Consider the following 20,791-nt stretch of genomic DNA (forward strand, 5'->3'; position numbering starts at 1 on the left):
TAAGGTCTTTGTACAATCACGCTCTTGACTTATTGCAGAAGTTGTGGGATAATGCCCCATTGCCGAACAAAGACTTCAGCAGGCTTTGCTGAAATGGAAGGTTCTCTCTCCTGATTAGATAGAATCATTGAACCTTATGCTACCCTATATATACAATGGAATCCATAAGCACCCTCCTAGGAGAGGAGGCATTTAGATGAGATCTTTCAGACTTAGGTATTGTGTACCGTGAATGAACATGAAAGGCCGGTTGGCATAAATAGCCATTCATTCTGTCAACAACATTAATTGAAAACTCAGGGGCGCATAAAGCCCCATTCTGGTTTATTGAGTAAGCCACAAGAATACCTTCACATCTGTATGCAAATATTTCACAACTATGAAAACCCACAAGTGTCGATGAGTGAGTAATGCTGATGTGAAGAGGCTGGCCAGTGGAGACACATACACTTCGGCTGTGACTTTTCCATATAATGTTTGCCTAAACACTTGTGTGTCATAATTTTCTGCGATATACATGTTCTTTAAATGTATTATGGCACTTGTAAATACTAAAATTTGTTCCAGTGTCCTTGGCAAAACGCCTCCAATTGGACTGAAAACCTTGGCAATGTATTTTGGCAAGGTTATAGTATGTTTGCTGTGTAAAGCATTGATATTTCATTGCATTCTATAAAAACTAAGCCTTTGAATAACTTTATTATATGTACAGAATAAATTTTCAATTTCTGTAAAATCTTTTGAAAGAAGACTTTTTCATGATTTAGTATATGCTGTCTTCTTTATACTCTCTGCTACTTTGAACACAAGGAATGCCATCTATTTTATGGTATCAGGAAATCTACCCACACAGTCAGGGCCTACTTCCTTCCCTGGCTTTGCCCATCCTCACTGTGTGATTTTTGGATTGATAAATCTTAACCTTGCTGAGATTGGCTAGCCTCTGTCCTGCCCCAACCTTTTTCCCTCAGTACTGACCTCTGTACCCAAAGACTGCTTCCTGTGAATATCTGTGACTCTGGGGATAAGGACATATACATATATATGGGTGGATATATTTATTTATTTTTTTCTCTCTGAGAATGTGTTCAGTTCACAATTAAAGCAAGCTGGAAATTCCTAGCTTCTTTCCCCTTAGTTGGGCTAACAGTGGACTGAGTTTTGTCCCATGTTTCATAGTACCTCAAAGTACCAGCAACAGGACTGAGCTCCAGTTGCCAAAATGGAAACTGCTTTAAAAATGCACTTTTTATTGGCCTCCTTGCATTCCTTCTCTCATTCCTCACAACCTGTCTGTGTTTCCTGGGATCAGGTCTGAAATAATATACTTGCACTTGAAAGTACAAGTATAAGCTTCTGGGAGAACACACTCCAAGTATTCAAGTCTTTTATGTGTAGAGTGAAAACAATAATACTTGTCCATGTGGTGATTGTGTGACTCAAATGAGATAATTTATGTACAAGTGCTTTAAAAATGGTGAAACACTAAATAAATTCACATATTTTAATCATTATTATTGCTGTTGATATCGTATGCTTTCAACTTTTATGCACGCATGTAAAATATTTACAAATATAATTCTTCAGATGTGGGTTAAAGGGAAAACTATCTGAAAATAATAATGTTAAGAGAGCAAACTACTGACAAAGGGTAGAGAATTAGCACCCTAGGATGAAGAGAACTTTTCAACTACTACTGTAATACCACCCAACACCTACATAACTCTCTCCCCAAAATGACAGATGTCAAAGACAAAGGCTTTTCCCTATTGTCACTTACTCCTTGGGGGAAGAATATCTTTCTGTCTTTTCTTTGTTTGGAAGGTGCCTTTTCATTACATTATAAATTCACAGGGCAGGGGTTGTATTTAAATCTCTATTTTATAAAGTGCTTTAAAAGTTAATCATGTCATTCAAATATTCAGAAGGATAAGGCAAAATCATTCCACTGACCCAAATCAGACAGGTGGGGGACAAATAAGAGTTTAAGAAGCAGACGTGTACTTAAGAGTCTCCCCTTTCTGCCAAAAAGGCAAGTTCAATATGGAGGCAAAGAATTAAACCTGTGTGTTAACTCCCAAATAAAAACAAGTGTGTGGGATATTTTTCAGGAAAAAAGTTTGTCAAGGTAGAGGTTTTTGTTGCTTAATATTCTTTAAGTAACTTGCTCAGAACACTAGGGGGGAAAAAGTAAAATCTATGCATTCTGGAAATAAAATGGGGGAGAAGAGGATAATACAGGTAAAGAACTGTGAGTGGTAATATATTTAACAGCCCAAGGAAATATGAAAGCAAATACTAAAGCAATACATTCATATTTCAAGCTTATGTAATTATATCTTGCTGACTAAATGAGTTTTATTAACTGAATGAAGAGCTGAGGACTTCAGTTTTTGTCACACCATAATTTTATTAGATATTAATCAATTTTGACCACATATGCCTCAGAACTGAATACACCACAGTGAAAATTTAGTTGTAGCATGTGGTTGATCGCTATGTGGAAATAATGATTGTTTGTAATTGTTAACGATTTTAGTGAAATTTAGCACATTTGCTACAGTTACATGGAACCGGAATGAGGTCTGTAATTAGAATCACAACATAGGTTCCATCAAAATATTCTTGAACTTTTAAGTTGGCACATTGCTCACAATCTTGTGGTTCTCTGAATGTTTTTATTCTTGTTTTTCCTGGGAGGTTACAGTTAAGAAATTTCCTCTCTATTTGTTCCCACAAAAGCTTTTGCCAATCTTCATTCATGTACTGACTGACTTTCTTTGTGATCCTTGGCTCTTAAAAAGTTCTCATTGCATTACTCAATTTTAAACTATATTTAGGCTGTCACTTGTTTTTTTTTTTTTTTTTTTCTGCTCCCATAATACTTAGCTGAGGCTGCTGGTACAGCACTTGTCATACTGGATTACGGATAGTTGCCAAAGAGACTGTCGCCTGCATTAGACTATGAGTTCCCTGAAGGCAGTAACCACTTCGTTTTTGCATTCTTAGCACCTGTCACAGCTCCTGTCATTTACTCTGTCTCAATAAGTATTTGGTGATTGAATTAAAGAGACAATGCAGTTTGTTGATATTTAAGTGGGTGCTGGTTTGCATGACACTGGTTATTCTTTGGTACAGTCTACTTAAGTCCTTATGAAAAGACTGAGTTTTAAAACTAGATGGCATAATCATATTTGGGTTGAAAATAGTTTATTTCTCTAGTTTAATTTTCTTTCAAAAACTGTTTGCTGTCCACTGCCTTATTGATTTTAAATATTTTCTTTCTGAAGATTAGGGTTGAAAAAGTTTTCTAATTTTAAAAGCAGTTTTTTTTTTTTTTTACATTGCCCAGGAAAAAACATAATAGGTGAGATCAAGCCTTCACCTGATAAGTATTAGAATTCGTGCTACGTTGTGATTTGTTCAAGTGACTGATTTTAAATAGGAAAAGAAATTGAATAAATGTTTTTAAAAATCCCAACTGTTGAAAAGTTCTGTAATATAATCTAAAATAAATATACCAACTTAACTTTTTCTTATAAAAAGGAAGCTGGTAGGTTTAAAAACCATCTGCAGAATAAATATTTATGGAGCAGAATGACAACTTGACTTATCCAAAGCATTGGCATACATTTTCTTAGTTAATGTTTGATGAAGCACTTCCACTTACAATTCTTCAGTGAACTAAAAGAAGAGTTTCATTAACTATTTTTTGAAAGATAATGAGGCCATGATCCCTTTCCAGATGTTTCACTTGTTGAATAATTGTGATCTTTCTTCCAAATCTCCCTGGTTACTTGGTTCTTATTTCCTTGTTTATTGAGCAGTGATTTATAAAGATGAAGAAAAGTAGAAATGCTAGACAGATGATGAGGATTAGATATATTTCATGTGGGCCCAATATAAGAAATCTTGTACTCTGAGCATTACTATAAATTCAAAATATTTGAAATAGATCTAAAAGTTGGAAATATAGAATTTCTTGAGCACTGTACACAAATATAAAATGAACAATAATCCTTACTTAAGTGTTTCTATATACATAGTTGCAAATCTGCTTACGAAAATGTGTAGAATATTCTAACTATGTGAAGACTCAATTAGCCAACAAACTTCACAAAATGAAGGCATGATTTTATCTTATCAAAAACTGGAGGCTCTTGAAGTTTCATTACCAAAGAATAACTATCTCAGATGTGAATAGAGTAAAAAAAAATTATAATATTTGCTTAGAAGCATAAGTACACTTCCAAAGTTTTGTCTATAGCAGAGACTCAAGAATACAGGTCTTACAGTATTTCTTTCGTGCCTAGGAAGGAGACTTGGATTCTTGCTTAAAAAGCACATTCATATAATTCTATTTTCTAGCACTGTGAATGAAGTACAGAACTAAAAGGAATTGGAACCCCTGACGTGTACTAAAAAAGTTACATTTAAATATAACTATAGTTAAGTTAGTGATCACAATAAATGTAATGCCACAAATAGCAATAATAAAGCTATCATTTACTAAATGTATTTCCATACCAAAAACTCTTATAAACACTTTTGTGTATTAATTCCCAGAGTGACCTTATGAAGTTGGTATTAGCATTAACACCATTTTACAGATAGGAAACTAAGGCACAAAAATTTAATGACTTTTTTTAAATTTATTTATGCATATAAGAACTGAGGTGTAGACCAGAGGTATTGGGGGTGTGTGTGAAAGGATTCACTAGAGACAGAGTGGGGAGCAGAATAGGCAGATGTACTGAAACACACTGCTGAGGCGAGTAGCAGGCCTGCTACACCATGTGGGTCACCTCCCTGCCTGGGGATAGAACTCCTGCTGCAGTGGCTGGGGATAGCTTGATAGCGCTGTGACTCAACCCCTGCACCACCAGTTTGGAGGCCAAAATTTAGTAACTTTTAACACTAGTGTGGGGTAGGATGGGATGGAAACAGAAACAGGGAGTGATTACTTTTGTGCTATGTAATAGTGAGCATCCAATGATAGGACAACTTTGTAGCATTCTCTTCACATCTTCATGTGAAGATTAATTTTTCCCCTTTACGTTTCCCTTAATTGTTCTCAAACTGTCATTCAATTTTGTCCTCTTTGACCATGTTGATTCTCCTTATGATAAATTAAGGAAAATTATCCTCACCAACACCTATAAAGTATATAACAAAAATTAACACATTATTTTGTATCATTTTGGCATCATTAATATCCTTTTTATTTTAATCACCCTATTTCTATCCCTGAGAAATTATTGAAAATGCTTGCAAACTGTTATCCAAAGTTTAATTGGGGAAAAGGGGTTTCTCCAGAGGAAGAATAGAGATACCCCATACTCTAGCTACTGTGAGTGTTAAACAGCTTGCAGCTGTCTCCTTCTGAAAAGAGCACTAGTTTGCTTGGAATGCTCCCCAAGTAGGGTAAGCCAGCAGCCAATTATTAACTCATGTAAGGAATATAAAAGGTATCCTTCTCCAGTCCTCTTCTTACTGCAGGAGTGCACTGAACCCTGGTGCTCCAGAGCGTCCATGGGACCAGGCTTTCACAGTTTTTAGCTGAGTAAGCGTTGTTGCTTAGCTTCTTCCTTTGCCCTCTTTTGTTTCCTCCATCCCATTTATCCTAAGAGCACTCCTTCAATAAATCGTTCTTATGATGCTTCCCCTTAGGTTCTGCTTTTAGAGAAGCCAAGCCAAGATGGATGGTACTGGAAGTGGTCCTGAGAAGCAGAATATGAGATGGTATTTTGGAAGCTCTGTAATGAAGTCCCGGTCACTAGTGGCAGGTATAATACTGTTAATCTCTGGCATTCTACACCACAGAGATTTTTAAGACTGAGGTCATCAAAGAATAGCTTGTAGGTCAAATTCAGCTCACTGCTTTTTGAAAACAAAATTTTACGGAACATATTCATTTATGTATTGTCAAACAGAGCTAAGCATTTGAGACATTTATCAATTGAACAACAAAGCCTAAAATATTTACTATCTGGTCCTTTACAGAAAAAGTTTACCAACTCCAGGCTAAAATGTTTATGCATGGCATAAATAAACTGGGTTGGAATGCAGATAGGAAAGGTACTTAACTGTGCAATGTTTCTGGTTTTGAGAGGTATGGGGAAATTGTAACTATAAGGACTGTGGATTTGTGTGACTATTATCAAGTATCATTGATGCATTGAAGAGAGAAAACAAAATGCTCCATTAGTTATCACTGGTGTGTCACAAATTATCACAAGTGTAGTAGCTTAAAACAACACATACTTGTCTCCTTATTTTCATTGGTCATGAGTCTGGGGACCATCCTCTGCTGTAGGATCTTTTAAAAGGCTGCAATCATGTATCATTTAGGGCTGGGTCTCACCTGAAGGCTTGACTGGGGAAGTCTCCACTTTTAATTAACAGGATTCAGTTCATTGTGAACCATTGGCTGCAGCCTTTTCTTAACTTCTTTACCATAAGGACCCCCCCCAATACAGTAAATATTTATCCAAGTCATCAAGAAGGATTTTGCTAGCAAGAAGGAAGTGACAATCTTAAGAAGTCTAATCATGGAAGTAATCTCCTATCATCTGTGCATACTGAATTGGTTAAAATCAAATTACAAGTCTATTTCATACTCAAGGGAATGGATTATGCAATGATGTGAATGCTAGGAGGCAGGGCTCATTGGATGTCATCTTAGAGTCTCTCTGCCACTAAGATGTATTACCTAGAACTTAAAGCAACTGTGAGAGATAGAAAGATCCATTAGCTGCAGTTACAGAGACTTATTTCTTAGCTAGAGCACAGCCAGATTTGAACATCAGTCTAAAGCAGTAATTGTAAAAGTGGCATAAATTTAAAGAAAGCTAAATCCTCAGCCTAGACAAGTCTCTTAAGTCAAATCCAGGGCACTGGAAGAAAGGGAGTAGGTTCTTGCGATGTGGGATAGTGATAGCTGGGCACTTGAGAACCTTAAGTCTGCTAAATATTCCTCTGAAAACTTTAGGCTCATACAAGTGAGCCCCTTCTCTCTTGTTGGGAGAGAGAACCTCTTTCTTGAAGACTATATAGAAGTCTCAAATGAGGTAAGTTCCTTACAAAACAATTCTTAGAATCTGCCTGTACCTTTACAGGATTCAGACTGAAAATTTGGGCCACATTACTAAGGGAGGATGTAAGTTATCTATGAAAGGAGTGCTAGGAGCTAGCTGACATATGTCCCAAAAGAGTATGTCTGGGAGTGACTCTTAAAGGCCTTGAACAATGTGTACACAATATAAAGCTATATAAGGGACAGTATGCTAATAGAGAATTACTCTGTTTTGTCACAGAATTAACATCCTAGCATGGCCCTGAGTGACAGGTCTAATATAAAACCAGGATAGCTCTCTTGGAAAAAGTGATGGTCAACATGAAAAGCACAGATCTGAACTGTGTTATCATGGGTTAAGGATAAAAATATAAAATGGACATAGAGAAAATGGGTTAGTCTGGAAAAAAATCCATATTTGACTATATTCCTTAGGAGGGCTTAAAGGACATTCTGTTTATCAACATGGTAAGGAATCTGCAAATGAGGTGATTTCAACTGTGGAGAGTCATAGTCCTTCTAGATGAGGGAAAGTAGACGCTGTTAGAAGGCTGGACTCCACTGTAGCACCGGGGATGATAGTATTCCAAATTAACAGAGGCTACAGTCAGCACTTAACTGTCAGAATCAAGGTGGTGGGTGAAATTACCACAAAGGAACATAAACTTGGAATGGCAATTCTGTAGGTGGGATTGGAGTCTTTTCCAAAGTTTCCATGGAAATGGCTACCAAGTATAATGGCAAGATAGATGAGTAAGATACCAAGCGTATTATTCATACATACAATCAAAGAGATTTAAAAAATAGATGACAAAAAGGCTAAGGTCAAATAACTCAATGAAAAGTCTTAATTAATCTTTTGCTCTGTCTTTAGACCCAAGCCAGTTATCAGATCCAGAATCCATTGACTGAGCCAGGTACTCATCAGAAAGGAACAGCAACATTACAGCAAGCAGGTCAATACCCGGTCCTTCCCTGAAAGGGCAAGAGTTCTTTACTCAGGAAACTGTACACTGAGGAAAAGGGTAAACTCAGATCTCTCTGGGACTGTTAGGTACAATATAGGAGTTAATGTTGATAACATTATCATGGGGCCCCTGTTAAAGCAAATTCTTTTCGCCATCATTCTATAGGCTTCATATACTTGCTCAGTGCTCATTTACCTGTCTTTGCATGTAGGATTGGAATGGACCTATTAAAGACTGGTAGACTTCTACCATTGTTTTCTTGACTAGCTATTGTATTAGTAGAGGCTAATGCAAGCAGAAATGCTTAAAACTATCATTCTGGCTATGTTAGCAAATCAAAATCAATAATCACATACTGACAGAAATTTCATAGATTAGTGCCATTATGCAATCATGTTAATTGCACCAAAGCACTCATTTTATGGCAAAGGAGGCATGGCAGCTGGCACATGACTGTGGGATTCACTGGTCCTACCACATTCTGGCACAGCTAAAAGCACCTGTTTAGAGATGACACCCTGACAGGATGGATATAATCTTTCAGGGTATAGTATACCATTTCAACCAATGAATATTATATGAATTTTAATCCATAATAGGTAGAAAAATAAGTCCAAGAATCAGAGAGTGGACATAAGATTGGATGCCACTCACCATCACTCCCCATGACTCACCCTGCAATCTTTGGTTTAGTAAGTCTAGAAATTCTCGATTCCAGAAGAGGGAAACTGCCATCAGGGAATATAGTAAAAGTCTCAGTAAATTTAAACTTACATCCAGATTACTTTGGGCTCCTCATGACAGTAGAGGAGTTGGCATAAGAGTTACTACGTTGACAGGGAAACTGATCTGATTATCATGAGAAGGCAGCATTGCTTCCACATACTGAAGGAAGGGAATCATGCATATGTCACTCAGGTGATCTGCTGGGGGGGATTTTGGTGTTCCCATGTCTTATTTAACTGAAATGTGCAATAGGAAATGGCAATCAGGTTTTCAGTTACCTTGGAGAGGAAAATCTGCTTTTCCCTTCCAGCCAAGCCAGCCAGTCTCACTGAAGTATTATACTAGTCCTTAGGAGGAGTGTTGAGAAGGGTGAAGTTGGAGGGGATGGCGACTATGTTATGGCCATGGGACAAACCGCAGCAGAGGACAATTTTCCTTTGTTATGCTAATGTCTATTATACATTAGCCCAGAAAATGTGACTAGTGATCTGAACATCTATGCCTGAAAGGAGTAAAGAATGTAAGAGGCAAGTGGGTCTGACAGTGCAAGGGATGGATTACAGGGGTTCTTGTTGCTTCTCTCCCATCCCCCAGGTGCTAACAGCTCATGGCTACGTGCCCTTCCCAAAGATTTGCCTTTAGCTGGAGAATTACCACCAGAAAATTATCCTCTCGAAGGATCAAAGGGGTTAAACCTGTGGTATAATTTATGTTTCAGAGCTCTCCAAGCAGCCGGGCTAAGCTAGACAATTTCCAGCCAAGATCACATCCTTCTTGGCTTTCTTCTTTGACCTATTCTACTTCTCTTACTCCCCTTCTGCTGAGAGCACACCTTGATTAATCATTGTTAGAAGAATTTCAATCTTAGACTCTACCTCTAAGAATTCTGCCTTAAGACACCATCTTCTCTTAACTCTACTGGAAAATCTTTTATCCACCAATATCACTCTGATCCAAACCAGATAACATGCACATTAAAAGTTGTATCAATTGGAGTTTTTGAAAAATCACCACCTGAAATCGCTTTTAAATTTATTAGCATAATAAAGGCTTTCATTCATTTTCAATTTTCAACATTAACTGATGGCCATTATTTGATTCTCATTTTCAAGCCTTCCTCTATACTGAGGCCAGCTAAGTTTCAAAACACAATTCTGATCATGTTACTCCCCTGTTTAAACATTTTGGTGACTTTCCACTGTTTCCTGGATGAAGTCTCAACTTCTTAGCATAACATACAAGGCTTTGTTTATTGGGCTGCAATTTGGAACAGAATTATGATAGACTTTTCCCCTGCCATCCAGCCTGCACACCATGTGCTACAATCATACTCGGCAAATTCTTATTCCCTGAATAAGACTCACTTTGGTTGAAATCCATGCTACTCCTTTTGCCTGGGATGACTCCTTCCTCTTCTGGTTGGGAATACTGTTTATAATTTAAGACACAGCTTATTGATCAATTTTTTTTTTTTTTTTGGTGAAACTGCTGTTGACCGACTGATTGCACTCTTTCTGAACTCCAGAAAGAATTAATAACTCTCTTCTCTCTGTTCTCATAGCACTAAGTATACAACTGTATTATGATGCTTGTCATATGTTTTGTATTTATTTAATATGATTTTCTTCTCTTGCCTTCTACAACTTGCAATTTTTCAAAGACTGTGAGACTATACACACACACACACATATGAACTGAATGAGGAGCTTGGCTTTTTTTCTCTTGTTGGAGATTTGGAGACTGAAGACTTTCTTTGGACGATGTGTCTTCATCTAAGTGAAATGACTTTCCATACTTTCAGTCCACTATTGCATGAGTTTATGTACCTTTACCTCCTATGCATTCACACACATTCATGCTCCCTGTGATTTGTAATAAACAGGCTAAGAAATAAACTTTCAAGTGGGGATTAACAAGTCTGAAATTTAGCTAGATGACATAAATGCAAATCTACATTTTATCTCTCCTCAAAGTGGAAATATGCAAAAAAAGAACTTAGAGGCAACTGTTTTATCAGTAAGTAACCCCCCACCTCCAAATGCACAATTCCACTACCTTGTAGTCACTTTGGGTACCAGTCATTGGCTACTGTTTCCGATTCACCTACACACCCATATAAACAGAAAGTATTGCTTTTTAAGTTTTCCATTTTTTCTAAAAAAAAAAAAAAAATTCTGTTATATTTTTCAGAAGCTGGGTTGTGGATTTAGCCTTAGGAAGTTCAAATAATCATACTTAAGAAAAATACCCAGTATATTGTTAGAAATTGTACTAGTGATCCGGGAATAAACCAGAAGGTAAAAACGATAAAAACAAAACAAAACAAAACAAAACAAAAAAAACAACCCTCGGTATTATAGGAAACTCAATGGTTAATGTGGCATAAAACCTGGTTATGAGAATCTGACCTGATAATATTCATTCTTTTCCTCCAGCCACATTCTCAGCTTCAGCTCCTCCAGTTCCCTCTGACTTCAAAGGAAACGGCATGAAGAGGGAGGGCACACAATAGAAGAATTGCTCCCATTATCCCCCTCTGTTTGGAAATGGGGAGAGATTATAGATATGTTTTCTTCTTTCTGTGCTTTGGACTATATAATGTCAATTACCCCAAGCAAAAACCCCTACCCAGGCTAATGCATAGATTTGGATTATACCAAAATTGCATAAAATTGGAAACAAGATATTAATAATAATCCATAATGGTATAACATAATGGAATACATGCTTATTTTCATTGGCTTTCTCTGGCACAATAAAAAAAGTAAATTAGTTTAGAGATTTAAATTTTATGTGTATTATACCCTGACCTTTTTTTCCCTCTACCCTCATCACTTTATATTAAAAATGAGGTAATTAAAAAGAATCTACATCTTTCTAGTATAGCACATTCCCCCTCTCCCCCCGCCATAAATACATTTGTGTGTTTGGGATGCATGTGTGTATGTACATTGGTTTTTTAACCAATGTTTAAAAATGAAGTAATTCTGGATGCCAAAGGAATGAATTTGCCTGAGCTGGTAATTTGAAGACCATAGTCTGTGACATATTAACCAGAAACCACTGCTGGACTTCTCATTTCCAACCCCAAATAAAAAAGCAAGTATAATAATCCCACTTCACCTCTGAAAATGATGTCAGGACTTGTTTCTCAGAGTGAACTACTGGTCAAAACGTACATCAAGTTAAGCAAAATAACGAAGGATCAAGGATTCTGGAGAGGCCAAAAGGTTGAACAGGAGGCCTTTAACCCTCTGTCTGTAATGTGTACTAATACTTCCTGTTTGTTTGATAGGTGCTTACCATTTCCTGAAAGCAAAAACATTTATAATTTTCATGTTGGAGACTAAGTGCTCTGGGCCGACTCTTCCTGTTTAGGACACTTTCCAGAGGAGTGAATTAATATAGTTAGAACTACCCAATGAAAACGACATCCCCGGGGATCAGCTTACTTAAAGCTGTGTCTTTTTAAGCATCCAGAATATTTGGGATTGTCTAAACAACAAAAGAATGATATATGACCTGAATGAATTTCTCCCAAGTTGAGTTGCTGGTTAAATGTCCTTTGCAGAGACTCTATTTTCTTCATGAAAGTCTAGGTATGCCGTATAATTCTGTATTAACCAACTACAGATTAGAACATAACAGCATCTGGAACCTTGGAAAAATGCTTTAGTTCAAGCTGTTTCTGCTCCCAAATATAGAAGATCACAGTAAATAACATGAAGGTATTTTTTCACTACTAAAATAGTTTAGAAATACATAAAATATAAAGGAGATTTTTTTAATGAATTGCATTTAGTAATAAGTTCCAAGCTTTGGTGATTCGTCATTTTTTTAGACAGCTTTTAGACTTGTCTTACCGATGCCCAAGAAAACAGAGCCAGAAACTTGAACTCAAACCTTTCAACCAGGTAACTGTATAGCTTATAAGTGGCAATGAATGACATTTCCTCAGGAAAATCTTGGAAATGACCAGTGTTGCACATTTTATTAATCCATGTTTAACCTGAAGCCTAGAAACCAGCTCTCCTTTCTTCCTTTTTCCAAATTTCTCTAACCAACTGTACTATGTTGAAGTTTATATGACAGGTCATTTCAACACTTTTGTTTAGTTAAATGGAAGTGCATCACTTTTAAAGAAAAGCCCCATTGCCAAAAAATATAAACAGCCCTAACTTTGATTAATATAAATATTTAAAAGCTAGAACATTCTGTTACATTTTACAAAAACAATTCTGATATAGCTGATGGGAAAGAAAAAGTGCTTTCATACATTAGAAAAATCCAACAAAATACAGCTGCAGAACAAAATTTTAAGTAAATATGAATTGTTTGTCTTTTCACAGGGAATGGTATTTACTCAAATGGAGTTATTTTAGAGCACTTGATGTTTCATTAGTAAAAATGAAAGTTTATTTCCCCAGGTTTATTTCCGAAGTATTTGATTTAAATTTCAAAGTCCTCTAATTAAAAAATACCATTAAAATCATTCCTTCTGCCCAGTTTAGGGTTTTGCTAATAAGCCACTGGACAAGAGATGTGTGAAATGAATAGATGAAGAAAAACGTTGACAGCAAAAGCAAGGTCTGGAGGGTGAAGTTAGTTTATTAGGCCCCGTTTGTCACGAATGGCCCTGCTGCACATATAAAAGCAAATCCCTCTACCTTAGAAGATTAATTCTGAAGGAGGCACTCTTGGGTCAGAGTATACATAAGCGTGTGCCTAATCTCAGGGAAATCAGGCTATTTTCTCACAGCAATTAAGCAGAGGTCTGGGGTTTCACCCACAGTGTATTTAAACACAGGATACAATTAAACCCCATAGTATTAATATCTTTGCTCTGCAAAATTACCCAGGAAATAGATTTTGCCCTCTTTCAAATGAAAAGCAAGGCAAATTAAGAGAATAACTTGATTCTTAGCTAAGTTGCATGAAATAAGAGTGTCGTATTTTCATCTAATTGCAAATGTCTTATGTACATAAAGAGAGTTCTTACTTTACAATAGGGTAAGAATTACAAGCTTTCTAATTCCTTTAATCTAAATAATGAATCTTAGAGTTTGCATGAAAATGTAATGTTTTAAACTGTAATTAAATTTCTTATTCAGCATATGTTAAAAATCAACTCCTTATAAAAATTTGAGAACTCACTTTTACCACTAACAAAATGTCACAACTGAGAAGCTTTGCGACCTCTGTAAAGAGTTAAATATAAATCTTAAGCAATCAAGTGTTCAGAGGGATGGCTTTTCTTGAAGTTTTTCTTGAAGTTATTTTATTCATATACTTATCTCAAGCCAAGAACTAACATTTTAGAGAAAATTATTGCCACTTAAAAATACTGCTTTGAAAATGTTATATATAAAAACAACAAAATGCTTTTATTTGCTATGTTTCACTTCTCTAAAGGTAATATTTTTAATAGTACAAGGTTATATTAAATAAACTACCACCTTTATTCTGATCTTGGGAGGGGAAAGCTCTTTTGGTATTAAAAGAAAAAGTTGCCCATATTACAATGATTGATACTACTCTGTTGTCTACATATCAGATTAACATTCTATTTTATTGGCAAATCATATTCTCTTTGACTTTTGGGGGGAATAGTAGGAGAGGGAAGTTGGCTGTGGACTGGGAAAGGATAGAAATAAATACTTCTATGTTTACGTAGCTAAATCAATAGTTATTTCATTTATATAAGAGTTTCTAGCAGGATAATTGTTGGTATAAGATCTAGTGAGAAATCTTATAGCCAAGATATATTCTTTTAAATTAATAAAACTGAAAGAATAAGGCAAAAATAGGATGAATCAGATGTGGGATGGTGTGTGTGTGTATTAATATATTTTCCCATCTGACACTCCATTGTTGCTTTTATTTTTATTTATTGTTTTAAGATTTATTAAGTTATGCATAGAACTGGGGTGTAGGCCAGAGATGTGTGTGCAAGGGTTCATCAGAGACAGAATGGGGAGCAGAACAGGCAGATCTACTGAAGCACACTGCTGAGGGGAGCAGCAGGCAAGACAGGAGAGGTTTGCTGTGCCATGTGGATAAGCTCCCTGGCAGGGATCCAACTGAGGCCACTGAGGCCCTCGTGGTGATAGCCCTGAGACTTAATTTCTGAGCCACCAGAGAGGCCCCTTTGTCACTTCTAAGAGGAACAGAAAACTTAGGGTAAAGTGCAATAGGCAATATCTCCTTGAAATCATGTTACAGTTTAGGCGCTTTTTTTGATGTGTCCTGGGCTATGTGAGAAGGCATGCAGTTTGAATTTTACGAAGGATTGTTTTAATAGGACCGATGACTTTAATAGTACTTCTTGCTGACATCACTGGCAAATTGGTCTACTCTGTAACCTTTAAAAGTGCAGCATATCCCAAAATGAGTTACTTATTAAACAAATGTTCTTTTTTTGAGTGCAACTGACCTTTAAATGATTATTTCTCAGCACTTGCAACAGAGAGAATCTCACCTATCACCTTTACACTTTTGATGCTACAGTGAGTAGATCCATAACCTTTTCACAACACTTAACGTGCCACACAACATGGAATTACAAACGCTAATGAGCACTTTTTCTTTTAAAGAGAAGCCCTATTACTTTATCAAATTATTGCAGTACACAAAGCCATGGAAACGCATAACCATAAATGGTTGTTTTGATCAATCTGTGACCATTTTAGAAAATATAACTCCAAAGCACCAAAGAGTAATACATTACTCAAGACAGTTTCTACTGAAGTGTTCTCCCTTCAACTTTCAAGGTGTGTGTGTGTGATTTAAAGAGTTGTATTTGATTACAAAAAACACTATCTTTAGGTTCAGATGCTTAAACAGTATTTTCTGGCAATTGGAGCTAAACTTATATGCACCTATCACAGCATCCCTTTTCACTAACTGGAAGGAAAAGCTTTTGAATCTTTAGCTTTTGAATACTTTAGAAGTATTGATGAAAAAGCCTGTAATGTCAGAGATTTTATGATTGTACATTCCTAAGAAACAGACACTTTGTCAAGATGTAATGGGTATATAATCTAGTTGTGTTTTCTTTTAATTAAGTGGTAGTGGTAATTATAAGCTTTATCCTTCAGGAATCAAGTGAAAACAAGTACGTATTTTTGAAGAACTGATATTTTCTGTAATCTTTCTATTTAATGTAAGGAAGTCCACATTTCTTCAAGTGCCAATGGCCTTTTCTTGAGCAGATAACCTATTTACAATTTCGTAGAGCTATTGAATCTCATAAAGCGCTCATTGGCGTAAATATTTTCCCTTTTCAAGAAAAACATTTCAACGTTGAAAAAATCAAAGAAAACGTTTCTTAATGCGAAGGATTCAAATACCATAACAAGCTAGTATGGATATATTTCACATTCGTGATACTATAGTGTTAAGGTACAAGTACCTTCTTACATTCAAGAATAAAACCTTTTGTCTTGTGAAAACTACCTTATTTATAAAATACTCTATTAATAAAATACTCTTTTAGAAATTTGTTGGGATCTTAAAGAGTTTAAATACCAACATTATATAGATTAAAAAGTTATTTTTCACTGTGTTCTGTTTCTCCCTCCTTCCCTTCACCCCTCCTTCCCTCTCTCCTTTGCATATATCTCTTACAAAGCAAACGCAGAGGAAAGAAAAACAACAACGAAACATTTGACAATGAAAACATAATGTTGTGAAGTAATATTCACTTATGATTTTCTGTTTTGGCTCTGACTTGGTAATATTTTATAAAGTATGAAGGGCAGCCCCAAGCTTTCATGAGAGATAAAAATTAATGCCTTTGGAAACATTGGACTCTATGAGAAGAAAAAATAGCAGAGATATGACTTATTTGGCTTTCTTTAGTTTACAAAAAGGCAAATCAGTTATTTTATTGGCATGTAATCACAAAGAAAAATACACAGACTTAAGACTAAACCTACTCATTGTCAAGACTTCCAGGGTCTTATTCATTAATTATGGTGGCTGCTGACAAACAACAGAGGAAAATCAACAGTGCTGGATAAAATAATCATCAAGGGTTTCTATGTCTGTAAACTATTTAAATTCTTGAAATTGAATATTTATGATGAGTGATGCTCCTTTAATGTATACCATATTTCTGTCAGTTCTCAGCTCTGCCTGCATCAGAAACCCCAGATGCTCCCGACCATTTTTCACACCCACCTTTCACTTGGCTTCATCAAGGTCCTTTCTGCTAATATTCACACATTTAAGCCTATTCAAAAACTGAACACCAAGTGTCACTGTCAGTTTTTCAAGTGCCTGCTCATTTGGTGATTTTTTTTTTCACCCTTAGCAATACAGTAGTTGCATTTCAATATTCTATCTGCCCTTTCACAGGCAGCCCCTGTGAAACAGTTGTGAAGTTTATTTTGCACTTATCAATACAATGTAAACCAGCGTGGGCTTACCTCCTTGGGGTTAGTGAACCCACGTTGTCTGTGAGCACAGACAGCACTTTGGCCACAGATGTGACTGGTTAACTGTACAAGCAAGGAGGGTAAATGCACATAACAATACTTCATTCACCAAGGAAATCTGCAGTGGATTACAGCTTCTCTATGGTAAAGTCTGGTCTTAATTTACTGCTTTTATTCAGTTTTCAACCACAAACGAGCCCCTTATGAGGCATTCACTATGCAGAATTGACAACTCTTTTTATCTACTTGAAAAATATTTTTGGATAATAATTTATGGTTACAAAATATTTTAAGCAGTTTGAATAGTTATATTATATTCTTTCAATGCTTAATGATGCAGTATCCCCTGTAAAAATGGAATGCCAGGCAATCTGGTAATTTTAAATACAGTATTTATAACAACAGAGCAATTTGACCATATAGAAACAGAAAATTTAAAAAAAAAACCCTGCATATTTCATAGGAAGTCATTTAAAGACATTTTTTAAGCTCTTAAATTGTGTTTCAGAAGAAAATCAGAGTTCAGAACACTGTCTAAAGACCCTAGATATAGGGGTGAAAAAATAATTTTGGCAAGCACTGTATTTTATTTGTGGATTATTATGTTTAAAATAGCATAATTTGAACACCCTTCAGAAGGAAAAAAAAATACTGTAGCTCTCTCTGAGGACACAAGGGAGAGTTCACATGCTATTTATATTTTATACATGAAACCAAAATGTGTGGGTAGGCTTGTACTTTTTCACCATCAAACGTATTCTCTTAATTTATATTCTGAACTAATGCCATCTTTTTAAAAAATCCATCTGAAGGTGCTCATTATTACTGGGCATAGAGTCATTTTCAAGGACTGATGGCCAGTAACTGAAACTACCCTGGAAATCCCAAGCAAGCTGAAAAAACCTCATATACTCTTAATAAGTGGCAAGTGGCAGCCTTAGAGTTTGTCATTTTAAACACACGTCTTCTAGTGTTGCCGCAGCGACCCTGTGACGAGACCCATGTAAATCAGATGGAATGTATTTTATAAACTGAGACAATGGAAGCAGTGTGGTTGATGTTCTCTGAGATGACAGAGCTCCTTTGCATTGCTTTCGATTAATTTAAAGTGTGGGTACACAAAGCTTTACAACTTTCCTCTTGGCAGAATTTGCGCCCTTTCAGACTCATTGATACTAAGGGATTCTTCCCATTGCAGAATGAACTCCCGGTATATAAACAAAGGAAAACATTCCACTGAGGTACTTGCCGTGTTTTCCTCATTAGTGGCTACACTGTCTTGAGCAGGGAATGAGCGTTTGGGGAACAGCATCCTTGGCATTAACAAGGAAGGACATTACTTTTACAAGGAAGAATGCTTTATGATTTTCTAAAGCATCTTTCCTCAAGTGCCATATGTAAATCATATTTTTTTAAAAAAAAAAAAAACAAATTATGCCTGTGCTTCAGGGGGGAAAACTACATAAACATGCAATAGAAAAATAATGAACTGTATCATTTTGGTTTGTTAAGTAATTATTGCTTCTTTATAGACTCAAATGCTGTTTGGTTTTCATCATAAAAACAGGTGGGGTTTGTTGTTTATCATTGTTGTTGGTTTGCAGCTTTGCTCAAACTATTCTTGATGCAATAATTTTTGTTATTTTAGAACTTGTCACCTTCTGCCTTTATCCTGGTAGCTAGGTTTCATTACCTTAATAGATGTTGCAATGAAGGTGTAAAAGAAAAGGTCAGAAAGGTGATAAATTAGACAACAGAAGCCTCCAATTCAAATGCCACTAAATATATTCCAGAATCTATTTATATTAGATTAGTTTCATTAACATTATTACTCCTTCCTTCTGTTGTTTATCTCAAACTATTAAAATACAGATAAAAGTAACTTTGGTAACAGAACATAGAGGTTTGGAATTATGACAACGACAATGAGCTAGCCTTGTTAGTCCAGGAAAACACATGATTTCTAATCAGCAGCCATGGATCAATGAACCCAAGATTCTGAGGAAGGTTCTCTGATCTACTTTGTATGCAAACCCGTAATGTTCCTACACCATTTATATTACACCCTGTGTGCCTGGATGCTGGTCTCATTCCTCCTTCCTCTTCCTGCCAAGCATTATATGTGAAGTTAGAGTGGGAGGGTCATTTAACAATGAATTTCCCCATTGTATAACCATTACAAAGCTATCCAGGCTAAATAACTTGTTGTTTTTTAAAGTCACTGTGCAATTTCAAGGTTTTAATGGTCCTTAAAATATAATACCCTGTGTCATTTATTTCCTGAAGTGAAAGCTAGTGCCAGCCTTTGGAATTCATGTAAAACAAGTGGTTCAATATGGTTTGAAGAGAGAATGAAAACTTGATAAGCAATTAATCTACCCTGAATGCATTCCTAATGGTTTGTGCCTTTTCTTACTGATTTTTTTTTCAAATCTAGATTTATTCAAAAGAAAGTCAAATAAAACATACATCAAAATCTTTCTATAGCACGTTTGTTAGAGTGAAACCCACATACAGTAAGACAGGAAAGATTGAACATTTAAATAATTTAAAAATAAAGGTGTTTCTGGTTGAATAGTAGCAACTTGAATTTTCCCCCCTCTGCTTTGCAGTTCTGGGAGAAGGGCAAGATTTGAAACAGGAAACTGAATGACTGAACAGGAGCTAATTTCCTAACAGGATAATTCTGCCAGTGACACCAAGTTTGGGAAAAGAAATTGCCCTAGTCTGACCACTGATTTACAGAGGTCCAGGCTTAAGAGTTGAGGCAGGTGGAGACATCATTGAGACTCCAGACTTAGCTAAGTTACCAGAGTGGAGTCATTAGATGTGTCTGCCAGCTAGTGGATCACCAAGGAACCTGGTTAGAACACAGAGAAGGCTTGCCACTAAAGTCAACAAGGGATGTTGTAAAGGTAGAGGAGACTCTTGTGGGGTCCCCCTGAGTAACATGAGGATTGAACACACAGGAATCCATCACGAGAAGAGAATGACTATCATTGGCTAGTGTGGCCCAAAGAACTGGCTTTCCGAACAAATTCATGCAGGGTGCCAGTGGTTGAATGACCAGATGAGAACACACTTTTCCAATTCAATAGAGATTATGTGTTTCTCCCACAGCAGAGTGATGCAGAGCACAAACGGCAAATCCAAAGAGATAGAAATCAATGAAAGGTTGAAGAGTTACCAGAGCAGAATTAACAGGAACAGGAATAAAGTCAGAGAGCTTGCTCTTGAGTAATCTCCTGCTGAATCTCAGGCCCTTCTGCAAGCTTGGATACTACATAATATTCCTTGTAAGAAAATGGTAACTGTGCCTGAAAGGTCAAGCCTGGGACCTAACAAGATGTTGTATCTGTCCAAGACTGAGACTGAGACCATTTCTCTCTATCGCTCAGAGAGGACGTTTTGGAGGTTAAAACACTTTATGCATATACCAAAACTAATTGCTTGGTAAAACATACATATCACCTTTATCCAAGTTGCTAAGTTAATCAAGAACAAGGACACTGGTTGTCAAAATCCCAAGGTGTAAAACATTTATTATGGTGCCTGAAATGTGGGTGTGCCGAACTAAGCATTCC

The 20,791-nt window shown here is 36.3% G+C and overlaps 1 protein-coding gene and 1 long non-coding RNA gene across 2 annotated transcripts in view; one reads left to right on the forward strand and one right to left on the reverse strand.

The window, feature by feature from the left end:
- Positions 1-8,055, forward strand: part of LOC119235985 (uncharacterized) — a 57,782-nt gene extending 49,727 nt beyond the window's left edge. Inside the window, exons 2-3 of the long non-coding RNA XR_008550398.1 lie at positions 5,671-5,786; positions 7,950-8,055. This is a non-coding gene — a long non-coding RNA (uncharacterized LOC119235985). The remainder of the gene's footprint in view (positions 1-5,670; positions 5,787-7,949) is intronic.
- ADGRL2 (adhesion G protein-coupled receptor L2) overlaps positions 1-20,791 on the reverse strand; it is a 594,604-nt gene that overhangs the window by 345,990 nt on the left and 227,823 nt on the right. The gene's annotated exons all lie outside the window — the stretch shown is intronic.

The sequence above is a fragment of the Talpa occidentalis genome, unplaced genomic scaffold (assembly GCF_014898055.3).
Source record: "Talpa occidentalis isolate TD23 unplaced genomic scaffold, MPIMG_talOcc4v2.1 talOcc4.9, whole genome shotgun sequence".
In the NCBI taxonomy this organism is placed as follows: domain Eukaryota; kingdom Metazoa; phylum Chordata; class Mammalia; order Eulipotyphla; family Talpidae; genus Talpa; species Talpa occidentalis.